General features: G+C 46.3%; 1 long non-coding RNA gene across 1 annotated transcript; it reads right to left on the minus strand.

Annotated features, from left to right (window-relative positions):
- Positions 1-8670: 8670 nt before the first annotated feature.
- On the minus strand, positions 8671-11835 carry LOC116437409. The gene is made up of 3 exons (XR_004237284.1): positions 11748-11835; positions 10375-10380; positions 8671-8684 (listed from the first exon to the last, which is right to left on the minus strand). It is a non-coding gene; the product is annotated as an uncharacterized LOC116437409 (long non-coding RNA).
- Positions 11836-15603: the final 3768 nt, after the last annotated feature.

Below are 15603 nucleotides of genomic sequence, written 5' to 3' on the forward strand. Positions count from 1 at the left end.
CCCACAGAGCCGACTAGCAAAAGCTTTGTGTACAATTAATCACCTTACAGTACCACAATATTCAAATAATCCTGTTATTCTGAATCATTTTCTCTCATTGCAGTCTGCAGGCGACATACAACTGCCCCGGGCAAAAGTCTGGGTACGGAATTTACTCACTGACCAGTGGGAAGGCCCTCATGAGCTTATCGTTTGGGGTCGTGGGTATGCTTGCGTTTCCACAGATACTGGGATACAGTGGCTACCTTCAAAATGCGTTCGCCCTGACCTACGGCACCAGAGGCAGAACAGGCAACCTCCAAATGATGACCAGAACGCCAACCATCCAAATGGCAACCAGAATGTAGATCATCAGCCTAATGACTCTTCTGATGATGACCAGGATGTCGACCATCAGGCAGAGACTGGGATGGTCCTTCCACAAGCAGAGACTGAACTTTAAATTTCTTGTTATGGAGTCAGATAGTTAAAGCCTTAAGGACATATTTAGAATTAATAACTGATGTAAATTTCTATTTAGGATTAATAGTTGAGTTGTTATCTTATAAAAGAAAAAGGGGGAATTGTAGATACAAAAATGCTGTTAGTGAGGATCTTCTTGTTATTTTCTAAGTCCGAGAGAGACTTTTCTCTCTCACAGAAGAGGTAGCAGGGAATGTAAACAACCAAGCCACCTGCAACCTTGAAAACTCTTGTTTATGGTATAGTAGAAAATATTTTGACAATGGATGTTTTAGGATTTTGGCCAATCACCCCCAAGGGGTGGCTGGTCCTTTGTCCAATTAGACTATGAAGAGAAAAGTCTATAAAGAGTTTGTAAAATAATTAAATAAATCAATCTTGCTGCACAATTCCTGCCTGCTGGATCTTTTCTCCTCCTCCTCCCTATGGCTGCGGAACACAGTGATATACCGTAGGAACCAGGCCTGCGGTAATAATAAAACACTGGAAATGGCTGACAGGGCGAAAAACTACTTTGGACACCCGAGACTTGATCAGACTGTCCACACGAGTTTGGCCGACTTTAAAATTGAGTCAAGGAAATTGGCCTTGCTATGGGAGTTTGAAAAGTAACATTATTACTGACCCGATGGTAGAATTGAGATCAAACAAAATCCAAATGAGACCCCCACAGAGTTTCTAAATAGGCTTAAAGAGGCTGCACAAAAATACACTACCTTAGACCCTGACTCACCTGAGCAGCAGATCCACCTGGCTTACCTGTTTATAGGTCAATCTGCTAATGACATAAAGAAAAAGCCGCAAAAATAGGTGGGCCACCGGACACAAGTAAATTGTTGAATGTAGCCTGGAAGGTATACCAGAACAGAGACTTAGCAGACAAAGATAAACATAATAAACCCCACCACAAGAAGAAGAATGATAAGGGAAAGTCATCTGAGACATCAAAAAGGGGTCCCCCTTTTCCCCTAGCTGAGGACCAATGCGCAGTTTGCAAAAAGCGAGGGCACTGGAAAAATGAGTGTCCATCACAAGCAGAAAAGAAGCCCCCGGTTCTGGAACTAACTGTAAATACGGACTGACTGGGACCGAAGGTAACTACCCCAGCAGAGCCTTCGGTTGTAGCTAAGCTGGGGAATGATGATGTTGAATTTCTGGTTGATACAGGGGCAACGTATTCTGTGTTAAACACTTTAAAATATAAACCATTGTTAGGCAGAGATTTCTTGGAAAAATTGGAAGCAGAAATTAAGTTTTCCAAAGAGAGGGGAGTGAAAGTTATAATTCCAGAATCTAAAATTATCGAAGCAGCTGCTATGTTTGTACAGGAATGCCATGAAAAAATTCCCAAAGAAGTTGAAGAAGCTGTCATTCAAATTTTGTGGGCCAATGATTCTCCTGGGAGATCCAAAAAAGCTGAACCTGTGAGTATTACACTCAAAGCAGGGGCTACATCAGTAAGACAAAGACAATATCCTCAGAAATTAGAAGCTCGCAAGGGATCAGTACCTGTGATTGAAAAGTTTCTCAAATTTGAGTTCTTAGTGGAATGTGAATCCAGGTACAACACACCAATCTTGCCAGTGAAGAAAGCTGATGGTAAAAGCTACAGGTTGGTACAGGATTTGAGAGAAATCAACAAGATAACAGGACATACACCCAGCGGTAGCGAATCCATACACACTCTTGACAACACTAACAAATGAATTAGGGTGGTTCACTGTTTTAGATCTCAAGGATGCCTTTTTCTGCATTCCTGTGCACAAGAATAGCCAAGAACTCTTTGCTTTTGAGTGGGAAAATCCAGAAACAGGGAGGAAGACCCAGCTCACCTGGGCAGTTTTACCACAAGGATTCAAAACCAGCCCGACCATATTTGGAAACCAGCGGGCAAAGGAGCTTGAGGACTGGAGGAAACAAAAACCAGGAGGAGCGGTTCTCCAGTATGTTGATGACATCTTGATAGCAGCCAAGACACGAGATGACTGCATAGAGCTCACTGTAAGTCTGTTGAACTTTTTAGGCCAAAGTGGGTATCGGGTCTCGAAAGAGAAGGCACAGGTTGCCAGGGAAACAGTAGTATACCTGGGCCCGGAAATTTTCCGTGGACATCGACAACTCGGCAGAGAGCTGAAGGAACCCATCTGTCGACTTCCAGAGCCCCATACCGTAAGGGAGATGCAGGCCTTCCTGGGAATGGTAGGTTGGTGTCGCCTGTGGATATCAAACTATGGTATACAGGTGAGACCTTTATATGAGGTCCTTAAAGCAGCTGAAAAGGGGACAATCATGTGGACAGAGAATGCCAGGGCTGCATTTAAACAGCTGAAACATTCCTTGATGTCAGCCCCAGCTCTGGGGCTGCCGGACTTTACTAAACCTTTTAAAATCTTTACACATGAGCGACTGAATATTTCTCTGGGGGTACTGGCACAGCACCTTGGAGACCAGCGAAGAGCTGTGGCCTATTTTTCAAAACAACTAGACAATGTAGCCCAGGGTTAGCCAGGATGCTTGAAAGCTGTGGCAGACACAGTCCTTCTGATACAGGAGGCCCGGAAATTCACCCTGGGGCAGCACATTCTCGTGTATGTACCCTGACACCAGCAAGAGAGTTGTGTTAAGAGTGACAAAACCAGGAAATCTCCCGGGAGATTATTGACAGAGAGATTTTGCTGAGATGCCACACAAAGAAGGATGCAGGTATATACTGGTACTGGTTGACACCTCCAGTGGATGGCCTGAGGCTTTCCCCTGTCGCACCAACACAGCAAAAGAAGTAGTGAAAGCTTTGCTCAATCATATAATACCAAGATTTGGGGTTCCTTTGGGAATGTCATCAGATAGGGGACCACATTTCGTTGCAACAGTGGTTGGGGAAGTTAGCAGGATTCTGGGACTTACCTGGGACCTGCACACACCATACAGGCCCCAGGCAAGTGGCAAAGTTGAACGTATGAACGGGACTCTCAAAACCCAGATTTGCAAGATTTGTCAAGAGACATCCATGACATGGGTTCAAACCCTGCCTATAGCCTTGCTGAGAGTCCACATATAACCAAGGAGAAGGGACAACATAAGTCCCTATGAAATATTATATGGCAGGCCATACCAGGTTCCGCACATATCCCAGGGGAAATTCATATGGGAGGTAAAAATGATTTGTAGAAGTATTTAATGGCTCTGAGTTCCACTTTGCAGAAGCTCCAGAGATTTGTCGTGTTATCCAAACCAATAGGATTGGACACAGCTGCTCATCCATTCCAGCCTGGAGACTGGGTCTACATCAAGTGGTGGGACAGCGACCCCTTGCAAGCCAAGTGGAAGGGACCATTCCAAGTTTTGCTGACCACTTTTACTGCGGTCAAGGTTGCTGGCAAGGGACCGTGGATTCACTACTCCAGGGTGAAGAAAGCTTCTGCTCCCGAAACTACCAAGAAGACAGAGACTGATACAAATCAGAAAGATGCAGTCTAAACTGTTTTTTACATGTTTGCTGTTTGCCCAACTGGTAACCATGGTTCAGGGTTCACCCCATGATTTGCATAAGACTGTGGTCCAAAATGTGTCCAAAATTCTTAATAAGAGCGATTGCTGGATCTGTACTCAGTTACCACCCCTAGATGGGAGGGGTCACTGGCCATTGATTGGCATTTTAATGGAAGAGAACTGCACTGAAACGTGGGAACCAATGAATAGCACCCTTCTGGCCCCCATTACCCTGAGTGGCCTGGTAGAGCGTGCTAACTATAAGGTTCCTTGTGCCATTGTAAAATCCACAGGAAAAGCCGTTCTTCCTTCATATTGTTATCAGACCCATTTCGGGGAAATAATAGACCCAAGAATTGCAGCAAAGATGAAATTGACAGGGTGGAGACTGGCTCAGCCATTTGGGGCGGGGTTGTATTGGATATGTGGTGATAAGGCCTGGAAAGTTATGCCCATGAACAAAGACCAGGCCTGTGCCATTGGGGATGTGGTCCCAAATATAACAATATTTGACCATCTTGAAAAACCAAATGAGAGGAGAACAAGATCTCTTAATCCCCTCATTGAACATCCCACACTTTTCCATAGCATAATCAGAGCCCTCGTACCCGCTTACGGAGTAGTTGAACTGGAGAGAACAATTGTAAACATCTCGGCTGTCATTGAACGTATTGAGCAGCATACTGCAGATGCAATTTCAGCCTTACAGGGAGAAGTTGACAGTTTTTCCTGTGCAGTTATGCAAAACAGGATACCTCTCAATTTCATACTTGCTGCACAAGGAGGTGTATGTGCTATTGTCAATACCACCTGTTGTTCTTATGTGGACCAAAATAGAAGAATTAAGAAAGATTTGGATGAAATTTGGAAGGGAACTCAAATTCTACATGAAGTAGCTTCTAGAAATAACACCTTAAAATTTGATCATATTTTTGATACCCTCACCTCATGGTTACCAAACTGGGCCTGGGTAAAAGAAATATTCATAATAGCTGTAATTGTCGTTATTTTCTATGTAATAGCCTGTGGAGCAGCCCGTTGTGTAAACCGGTTCTGCAGGTAAAGAATAGAGTAGAGACTAGACAAGGTAGAGTTTTGTTAGTCTCTAAAAGGGGGGAAATGAGGCCATGCAGATTTTTGCCTTTTCTTTTATACCCGTTTGTTGCAATTATTAAAGGATCCGGGGCATGGATCATTGATAGAATTATGGGATCAATAGAAGAACTGTACAAGCAATAGGCCTGGAAGCAAAAGGCCTGTGTGTGAGAAAAAACTCTCCATGAGAAAATTCTTGTGTGAAGAAAACAAGCAGGGCTGGGAACAAAGAGGGAGTTTTGAAAAGGTACAGCTGTGGAGATAAGACCCGGAGGGAGGAGGGTGAACACTGAATTCTTTTAATCATAACATAACTGTAGAAGCTTGCCAATGTAAGTCCAATTATGTAGAAGTAGAAATTCACTTTGATAAGCTTTAAGCCACTTAAGAGTTAACAAGCTGGTATACTATATAAGTGCCTTTGGATTGCTAATAAACGGAGCTTGCTTCTATCAATCATATTGGTTGTCTGCAAATGTCTCCCCCTGCTGAGTTCGTCGAACTTTTCCAACACCCGTTATACCTTTTTTACAACTTCTGTATTCTTAGTGCTTTTTGCCTACATTCTTAGACTTGTCAAGCTAAGAGACTAAACATTTTAGAAGCTTCGTAGCTAGGGATCAGTGTGCCCCAGACCCCAAGGTCCTCTCCAGAACACATTCTGTAAACTAAGATAGAACCATCCAGGGGAAGGCTCCTTGGGGAGGGGGACTCACTTGAGCCTCTCATTGGGGAATCTTTGATAGATATGCTAATTAATAAAACCTATAATGTTATACCCGTTCTTTTGGAGTGGGCATTTTGCAGGGCGCATTTGGATGCATATGACCTGGACGTGTGCACCTAAGGATCCTTAAAATAAATACCAAGGTAAAATCCCTTTTCCCCTTCTAACCGTGTATGACTCTTGATTTTAAGACCAAGAAAAGGCATCACTTAGAATGTTCGCTTTGGATGAATAATTTTAGCAGTTTTCTGGTTATTACAATGAGATCCTTTATTCTAGCCCACCCATCAGATCCTATTTGTCCCTTCCCTTCTTGTATCCAATTTAAATCATCAGTGTCGTATGGTAGGGGTTTTTCACCCATAAGGATGTTAGAAGGGATTAGAGCAAGGGCTTGAATTTGATCCCCGCTAGTCACTGCCTTTGCTGTTTTGTCTGCCATAGCATTTCCCAGTTCAGGGATAGTGTTACCCGGGAGTGTCCTTTACAATGCATTATAGCCACTTTTGAAGGTTTTACCACTGCTTCCAGTAACTGTACGATTTCAGTAGCATGCTTGATTTCTTTCTTCTGTGAGGTTAATAAACCCTTTTCTTTCCAGATAGCCCCATGAGCATGTACCACCCCAAAAGCATACCTTGAATCAGTCCAAATGTTGATAGGTTTTCCTTCAGCCAACGCCAAGGCTCGAGTTCGGGCTATTATTTCAGCCTTTCGAGCTGACGTCCCCACAGGTAGCGGTTTTTCCTCACTGACAGCATCTGTGGTTGTAACTGCATACCCAGCGAGCCGCTTACCATTCTTGACATAACTGCTCCCATCGGTGAACCAGTTTTCCACATTTTCTAGCAGAGAGTCCTTCAGGTCCGGACGGCTGGAGTAAACTGCCTCCATGGTTTCGATGCAGTCATGCTGTACAGGCTCCTCAGCAGCCTTGCCCTAGAGGTAAGCTGCTGGGTTTAAAACGTTAGTTACTTGGATACTCACATCCTCCGATTCTGCTAGGACAGCCTGGTATTTGAGAAAGCGAGATGGGGTTAACCAGTGATTTCCTTTCTGTGTGAGCACTGCTGACACTGTGTGAGAGACAAAAACAGTTATCTGCTGGCCCAGTGTGAACTTGCGAGCTGCTTCTATGTTCAGGATCACAGCTGCCACTGCACGCAGGCAGGGGGGCCATCCTTGGCTGATCACGTCCAGCTGCTTGGAGAAATAAGCCACTGGCCTTCTGTACGGTCCCAGCTTCTGTGCCAAAAGTTCCAGCACCAGTCCTTGTCTCTCATGTGAGAACAACAGAAAAGGTTTAGTGACATCCGGTATGCCCAGTGCTGGAGCTTGCATCAACTCACGTTTCAGAGTTACAAATGCATTATTAGTTTCTGGTGTCCAGCATAGGTGAGTTCCCCCAGTCTCTTTTAGGAGTTGGTATAAAGGTTTCACAATGAGTCCGTAGTTGTAGATCCATAATCTACACCATCCTGTCATTCTCAGAAAAGTTCTCAGTTCTTTGGTTGTAGTTGGCCGGGGCATTTGACAAATTGCCTCCTTCCTGTTGTCTCCCAAGGCTCTCTCCCCTCCTGCCAGTTCATACCCCAGATATGTAACTTTCTGGAGGACTAGCTGAGCCTTTTCAGGAGAGACTCTATATCCACTTAGTCCCAGAAAATTTAAAAGACTTACAGTCTAGTTCTTGCAGTCTTCATGGGTCCTTGTCGCTATTAGTAGGTCATCAGCGTACTGCAGAAATGTACCTTCCCCAAGTGGTGGTGTCCAGGCTTCCGGTTCTTGGGATAATTGACCTCCAAATATCGTGGGGCTATTTTTGAATCCTTATGGCAATACAGTCCATGTGAGCTGACTCTTTCTCCCTGTTTTGGGGTTTTCCTATTCAAAGGCAAAAATTTCCTGATTCTTTTTAGCTAATGGCAGACAAAAGAAAGCATCTTTTAAATCTAAAACAGAAAACCACACCCAATCACTTTGTAATTTTTTAAGTAAAGTGTAAGGATTGGCTACTATGGGATGCAGTGTTTTTGTTATTGCATTTATTGCCCTCAGGTCCTGGACTAACCGATAACTTCCATTTGGCTTTTGTACTGGTAGAATTGGGGTGTTGTAGGGGGACCTACACTCTCTCAGCAACCCTTGATCGATAAATTTGGCAATTATTGGTTCTATACCCACTCGTGCTTCATGCCTTAGTGGATATTGTTTGACTGACACCGGCTGTGCCCCTTCTAATAATTCAATCACCACTGGAGAAGCTCATTTTAGTCTTCCTGGGATTTTGACATCCCATACTAGTGGGATCACTTGATCTATTATCTCATCATCTATGGGTATTCCTCCTTTTTCAGGGATATTTGCTAAACTTAAGGCTAAAATTAATTTTTCTTCAGGAACCTGTAGTCTCATTCCTTGTTCTGTGAATTCCATGTTTGCTTCTAACCAGGTTAATAGATCTCTGCCTAGCAGGGGTTTAGGCAAGTTTGGAAGATATAGAAATTGGTGTATTCCTATCTTTTTGCGTAATGTAAATTTTAAGGGTCTCAAAAAATAGGCTTTCTCAGTTTTCCCTGTAGCCCAAACAACTTGGACATAATCATTACTTACAGGACTTAAAGTCTGATTCAGGACTGAGAATGTGGCTCTAGTATCCACCAAAAACTCCACTTCCCATTCCCCTAGGGAGGGACCCGCTGGTCCCCGTCACTCATGGTATAGCTGTGCTTCAGTCACTGGTCCCGGCGGCACTGATGATTGTGTCACTGGGGTCGCGGCATGGTTCATAGGACAATCTCGTTTCCAGTGCCCAGGCTGACTGCATAACAGACATCGATCTGAGCCTGGGTATTGCTGCCTTTGTCCTCTAGGTGGGGGCCTTCTCCCGCCCCTGGGGAATCCCAATCCCCTGACCTGGGCCACTGCGACTGTGTGGGGCTGTGCCCTGTTTTTATAAACTTCCCATGCCATTGCTACAAGTTTCTCTAAGTTTTGGTTATCTGGTTCCTTAATCTTTTGCAGTTTTCTATGTATAGGTGGTGCTGATTGCCCCATCAATAAGGATATTAACTGTTGCTGCCCAATTTCAGAAGCTGGGTCTAGTGTAGTGTGTTCTCATATTATCCCTTAATTTTTCTATAAATGCGCCTGGGGATTCAGTGGTTTCTTGGTGAATACTGAATAACAATGACCAGTTAACTGTTTTAGGTATAGCATTTAGGAGCCCCCAGTGTACTAATTTCCTGTATCTAACTAAGAATGGATATGTTTGTGGACCATTGGGTGTTGCAGTGGGGATACTGTAACACGATGTACCAAACAAGGAGGCCCATGGAAAAGAAATATATATGGACAGATTCTTGATAGATGTTTCAGAGATGTTTATTTCTCCAGCTGCATGGCCGGGCTCTGCTGAGGAACTCCCACAGTCACGGGACCAGAGGGTCCTTGCCCATGCAGGGGAACACAAAACAACCAATGGCGAACGAGGCTGACTAGGGGCTAGGGAAACCCCGTCTCTGTCCCCTCAGGGCCCCTCTCCCAGGGCTACATGGCAGGGGGAGGAGACCCTGACAATTGGGGTCCCAGTGTGGATCTCCTGTAGGAAAAATGTTATCTACATTTCCATGCAATGTCCCAGCAGCTATCTGTCCCTGCACATGTGTTCTTGCTGTGGATACTAAAGCAGCTTTTTCTGTCTCAGTTAATTCTGATAGCATTAGGTCTATATCCTCCCAATTATTATCTTGATTTCTAACAACCAATTCAAACTTCTTTGCTACCTTTTCAGGGTCTTCGCTATACATTCTGGCTGCCTCCCTCCAGGTATCTAAATCCAAAGCTGTAAATGGTGTTTGAACTTTTGTTATTCCCCTGTCTGGCCCCACCACTTAGACAAGTGGTGCTATGAGCTTCTTTTCTACAGGGGCCTTGCTCCTAGTTCTGGATGATATTCCTGAGCCAGTCTCACTTGTTCTTTCATCCCCACTATCCTCTGAGGATGTTTGGGGCACTGGGGACATTGTTCCTGATGTTAGGGTGCCACCACTGCGCCCGATTAGCTCCTGGGTTTCCAAGGGATCCTGGTGTCTCTCAGCTTTGAGCTTTAAACATCTTTGCCCAATACTGCATGATGAGCAACACCTCTTCATGCAGTTTTTCCCTTTTGCCTCCTTTTCTAAGAGGAGGACCATAGTCCTGTGGTGCCAGATTGATGCCACATTGTTTCTGCCACTCTGGTCTGCGTCTTAAGGTAAAAAAACAATCTGCATAGGAGGTCTCATCCCATTTATTCTCCCTCCTTAAAAATAACATTAATTACAATAGAGTGTTATATCTTAAAGAGCCATTCTCTGGCCATTTTTCACCATCATCCAATCTGTAGAGTGGCCACCACTGATTACAATATTTAATTAGGGTGCTCTTTTTCATATTCCCTCCAGGGACTACCCCAGCTCTTTCTAATGTGCCAGCACGGATCCTAGGGGACTTTTCCGGGTTATTTCCTTACTTTCTGATGATCCCATTGCCTCTTTTGTCCTTTCTCCCCCTCTTTTCTCTCTTCCACGGCCAAAAACCCCCAAAACCAGAGAACCAACTCCTTCCTTCCACAAAGCCATACTCTGCCACTCTTGTCTAATACCAAGCTCTCTCCTCCAGCAACTTGGACACTGTCCACTCTTTCTAATAGACAATACCACTTTCTAATACATGTACACAAAACCCAAGCTTCACAACTGTTTCCACACTAGGCACGGGATTTCAAAAGGGAAATTAGCTGGGGCTATATTAGAAAAGTGTTGGGGCCTGGGTGTTCTCAATTCAGTAACTAAAATCTTTCTCCTCTAAAATCCACCCCCCTTTGGACAGTAAGGTTGAATTCCAAACCAACGGTTTATATGATTTATACTCATTCGCTCTTTGCCAAACGCTTCTCTTTTCTCTGGCCAAGCCCATCACCGGGGGTACGGAACTGTGGATAGAGCTCTTCATTCGCTTCGCACTTTGACAGCACGTCTCATCCACTCTCACTCACACAGCAGCAGAAGAGCAACAGACAAAACAAAAATAGCAGTACAATAGCACATGACAGCGGGGTCCAACCCCTTAAAGGTACCTTTCACAGTGGGGTCCAACCACCAGGGGTCCAACCCCTTAAAAAGTACTTTTCCTCTTGCCCAGGACTAATTTTGGGAGACCCAGTCTTCCTTGGGACTTTCAACCCACCCTCAGGGACTCGAACCCTGGACCTGCAGGTATTTCTGTGTTTAAAAGGAATAGGAAATACCTTAATTTGGTGCAGATGGTCCTTGTCTACTCCTGCCGTGAGCCAAAGGACAGCTGAGCTCCCCCTGAAAATTCAGGGTTGCAACTGGGAGGTCTGCTTACCCCTGGATCCGGCAGCCGGGCAGAGAGGGTCCCATCTGGGGTGCCAGATAGAATCGCACCGAAACCGGGCCAGGAGACACTTCAGAGACAGAGTCAGAGAAGTGGGTATTTGCTTTATTCAGTGCGCCGGGAGTGTGGGGATCACTCCTCCAAAACACACACCGGTGCTCCCTACAACACAGTATTAAGGGTTAAATTATGAATATTCATCACATTCCTTGGGACAGGTGTGGTTATACAAATTATTTCTCGGAAGCCATTAGCATATGGGCCACACATGCGCTGTATGTCCTGGTGGTCACACTGAGGAAGGCTCCTCTTCTTCCTCAGGGGTCTTTCTGATGAAGGCCAGTAGTCATCTTCCCCCTGAACTTTTCACCATTCTCCCTGGGAATGCGTAGTCCTTTGAAGAATGATTCAGCAGTCTCTGAGATGATCCTTGTCCCCTCTATCTTGACAAGATTAGGGTGAATTTGGCTTCTTAGGTTTTGTAATTAACATCTGCTGTCTGAACTAACATTTGCTGTCTCCCAATAGTTAACTTGTACTTACATGAGTTAGTTATTGACTGCCCTTTCCTCACCCTACCCTGCTGGGAGCCGGGCTGCGGCCGCCCTGCCCCCGCTGTTGCTTCAAGCCTTCGCTACTCTGTAGCCCCACATGCCCTGCCTGCTGAGACCTCCCGGGGCTCCCGCTGTGAGCTCCAGAGTTTGATACATCTCATCTGCCACCCGGGATTTCTGCTAATCCTTGCTGTTCTAGCCTGCTATTCCTGAGGGTCCGGCTGGGCACCAGGATCAGCTGCCCAGGGGGTTTGTGAAGCTTTTTGTCCATCCCTTCCCAGGACTCCAAGCTGCCATTGCAGCGTGCTCCCCGAGCTCACTCCGGAGCGCCCCCTGCAGCCGCAGGGGAACCATCGCACCTGCCCTGCTCACTGGGAGCTGCCAGCGCCCCTGCCGGCTGCGACCAGAAGTGCACCCAAGGGGAAAGGCCCTGACAGCCGAGAAGGCTGGGACTGGGTTTGTGGTTCTGTTTGCTGTTACTGCCATAGCTATTGTTGTTTGTTTGCCTTGTTATATATATATATATATAAAATAGTAAAGAACTGTTACTCCTGTTCCTCATATCTTTGCCTGAAAGCCCCCTAATTTCAAAATTATAATAATTTGGAAGGAAGGGGGTTGCATTTTTCATTTCAAGGGAGGCTCCTGCCTTCCTTGGCAGACACCTGTCTTTCAAACCAAGAGAGATCTTGCTTCTCTGCTGTCAAGGTACAATTATTAAATATCCCATATTTTCTTTTACTAGTTTTGTCTGGGTGTAGTGGTTTGGTCCAAAATACTCATTACTGTTTATCTTCTGTGAGATAAGAATTAGGAGAAACGCAAAGCAGGCACCAAACTTGAAAGAATATAAAGAAGGTTATTAACAGACCTACAAGAAGAGGAAAGAAATTTATACCACACCTTCAGAACTCTCCTCCTCCCCCCACCTTTCTCCCTTCTCCCATGGACAATGTGAAAAGACAACCCTTGAGATGTTCAGTCTGTTTACCACTTCCATAATAACCTTGTTCAGTCCATTTAGGAAGAGGAGTGTCTCTTGCTCATGCTATGAAAACATTATCACAACGAGACAGCCACCCACTTCCAAATAACTTTGCTCAGTCCATTTAGGAAGAGGAGTCTCTCTGCTCGCATGCGAGTCCCTTCCCCGAACTTGCAGCTTTTCCACAACTGCTTTCGAGGGTCCACTCTTGAAGTTTTTTGGGGTACAATTTTAAGGTTGAGCCGTTCAGAAACAAAAGTTCTCTTCACCCATCTCTGGGAGCATTTCATCTCTAAGAAATCTTTAGGAGCATCTCTAGGAACTGAGGTTTTCTCCTTTCCCATTTGGAGCAAAAGTCTTCATCTGGTCCATCTCTCCCTGTCCAAACTTCTCATGAAATTACAGCTGCGTCAGCATCTGCCTATCTCAGCACAGGTGCTTTTGCTTACAAGTTGAACACTCCACCCCCCATATCTTCATGAAATTACAATGGGTACTCTGATATATCATAGCTTCACAACAGACTTTCAGCTTTAAGCATCTCCTCTTTCTCTTCCCTCAGGTTTTCAGCTCTTCACAGCACTAAAAGGGTTAATCTCACCTAGGCCTTGCAGCTGGAATGTGGCTTATCGAAGTGGAGGGGGGGGGAAGCCAAGCCACTCCGGCTGCCCATAGCAAGGCTGGGGAGGGGAGGGGGGGAGCGGTTCTGCAGGTGGAACAGGGCCCATCGGCTCCAGGATGGCCGTGGCCCGGCCCAGCCTGGCCAGAGCAGGGCCTGGGTCGGGCCCACTGGCCCCCGCACGGGGCCCGCAGCCACCTGTCCCAGCACCGGAAACGAGAGAGGACGTCTGCCTCAGGGTTTCTATTCTTAAGTGTGCATCACAGAGGCAGTCACAACTTTAAGTGGCTTAAAGAATTGTCCATATTCAAACTGGCCAGCTGATAGGTTCTGTCAGGTCACAGAGGAAGCTGTAAGCACCCCTTTGCACTTCTGGGAATATGCTTTGCCAACCCATGACACTGGGATAATGTTCTTCATAGGAGATTGCATGGTACTTTGCTTTGTATTTGTGATGAAAACAGTGTTGATAACACAGGGATGTTTTAATTATGACTGATCAATGCTTGCACAGATTCAAGGCCTTTTCTGCTTTTCACACTCCCCGGTCAGCAAGTAAGCTGGGGTTGCACAAGAAGCTGGGAGGGGACATGCAGGATCCTGTGCCGACTAGCGGTGTCCTGGAGACTGTGCAAGACTGCTGCTTGCTCCGAGCCGGACAGAGGAGTCCATTCCCGGGCATGCAGGGAGGCGGGCGAAGCACCAGCCTGGGTTTGCCATGGCTCCCAGTGGCTGCTGCATGCAAGGAGGAAGGATAAAATGGAGAAGCTCCACGCGGGAGGAAAAAAAGTTTATTCCAGGGTCCACGTGGAGAGTGCCAGAGCAATCTCCCCGCGGCCAGGGACTGCGGTTTGTACCCCAGCCAAACGGGCGTGGAAGACACACAGTAACCAATAGCACATCTGACTGGGGGTGTTACCGGGGCGGGGAGAGAGGTTACAGCCAGTGGAGGAAGGGGTAGGCGGGGAGAGGTAACAGAGACCAATCAGCACAGCCTCCGGGGTCTCCCAGACACTTCAGGGGCCCCGGGCTGTGGGTAAGCGGCCGGATATGGGGGAAGGGAGATACGCAGCTAAAGGTAAGGCATGGATTTCACAGCCTTATGAATGCTCAGGGCTTTTGGGGCTGGCCCTGGGGTTGGTCATGATTCACTGCAACAGGGACACAGCTGGGGCAGCTGACCCCAACTAACCAAAATGATAATCCATACCATATGGCATCGCATTCAGCAATAGAAGTTGGGGGAATGCCATGGGTTAGGTAGCATAGTCTCGGAAGTGATGTTCTCGCAAAGGAGTGCTTACAGCTTCCCCCATGACCTGACAGAACCTATCAGCTGGCGAGTTTGAATATGGACAGTTCTTTAAGCCACTTAAAATTGTGACCGCCTCTGTGATACACACTTAAGAATAGTAAACCCCGAGGCAGAGTCTCTCTCACTCGTTTCCGGTGCTGGGACAGGTGGCTGCGGGCCCCGTGTGGGGGCCAGTGGGCCCGGCCCAGGCCCTGCTCTGGCCAGGCTGGGCCGGGCTATGGCCATCCTGGAGCCGATGGGCCCTGTTACACCTGTGGAACCCTCCCCACAGCTCTGCTATGGGCAGCCGGAGCGGCTCGGCTTCCCCCCCCTCTCCATTGTGATAAGCCACATTCCAGCTGCAAGGTCTAGGTGAGATTAACCCTTTTAGTGCTGTGAAGAGCTGAAAACCTGAGGGAAGAGAAAGAGGAGATGCTTAAAGCTGAAATTCTGTTGTGAAGCTATGATATATCAGAGTATCCCGTTGTAATTTCATGAAGATATGGGGGGTGGAGTATTCAGTTCAACTTGTAAGCAAAAGCACCTGCGCTGACATAGGCAGATGCTGATGCAGCTGTAATTTCATGAGAAGTTTGGACAGGGAGAGATGGAAGCGATGAAGACTTTTGCTCCAAATGGGAAAGGAGAAAACCTCAGTTCCTAGAGATGCTCCCAGACATAGTCCTAAAGATGAAGATGAGGAAGACCCTTTGCTCCCAGGGAAGGAGAAGGGCCTCTGTTCTTAGAGATGAAATGCTCCCAGAGATGGGTGAAGAGAACCTTTGTTTCTGAACAGCTCAACCTTAACATTGTACCCCAAGAAACTTCAAGAGTGGACCCTCGAAAGCAGTTGTGGAAAAGCTGCAAGTTGGGGGAAGGGACTCACATGCGAGCAGAGAGACTCCTCTTCCTAAATGGACTGAACAAAATTATTTGGAAGTGGGCAGCTGTCTTGTTGTGATGTTTTCATAGCATGGG

The sequence above is a fragment of the Corvus moneduloides genome, chromosome W (genome assembly GCF_009650955.1).
Source record: "Corvus moneduloides isolate bCorMon1 chromosome W, bCorMon1.pri, whole genome shotgun sequence".
Classification (NCBI taxonomy): Eukaryota; Metazoa; Chordata; class Aves; order Passeriformes; family Corvidae; genus Corvus; species Corvus moneduloides.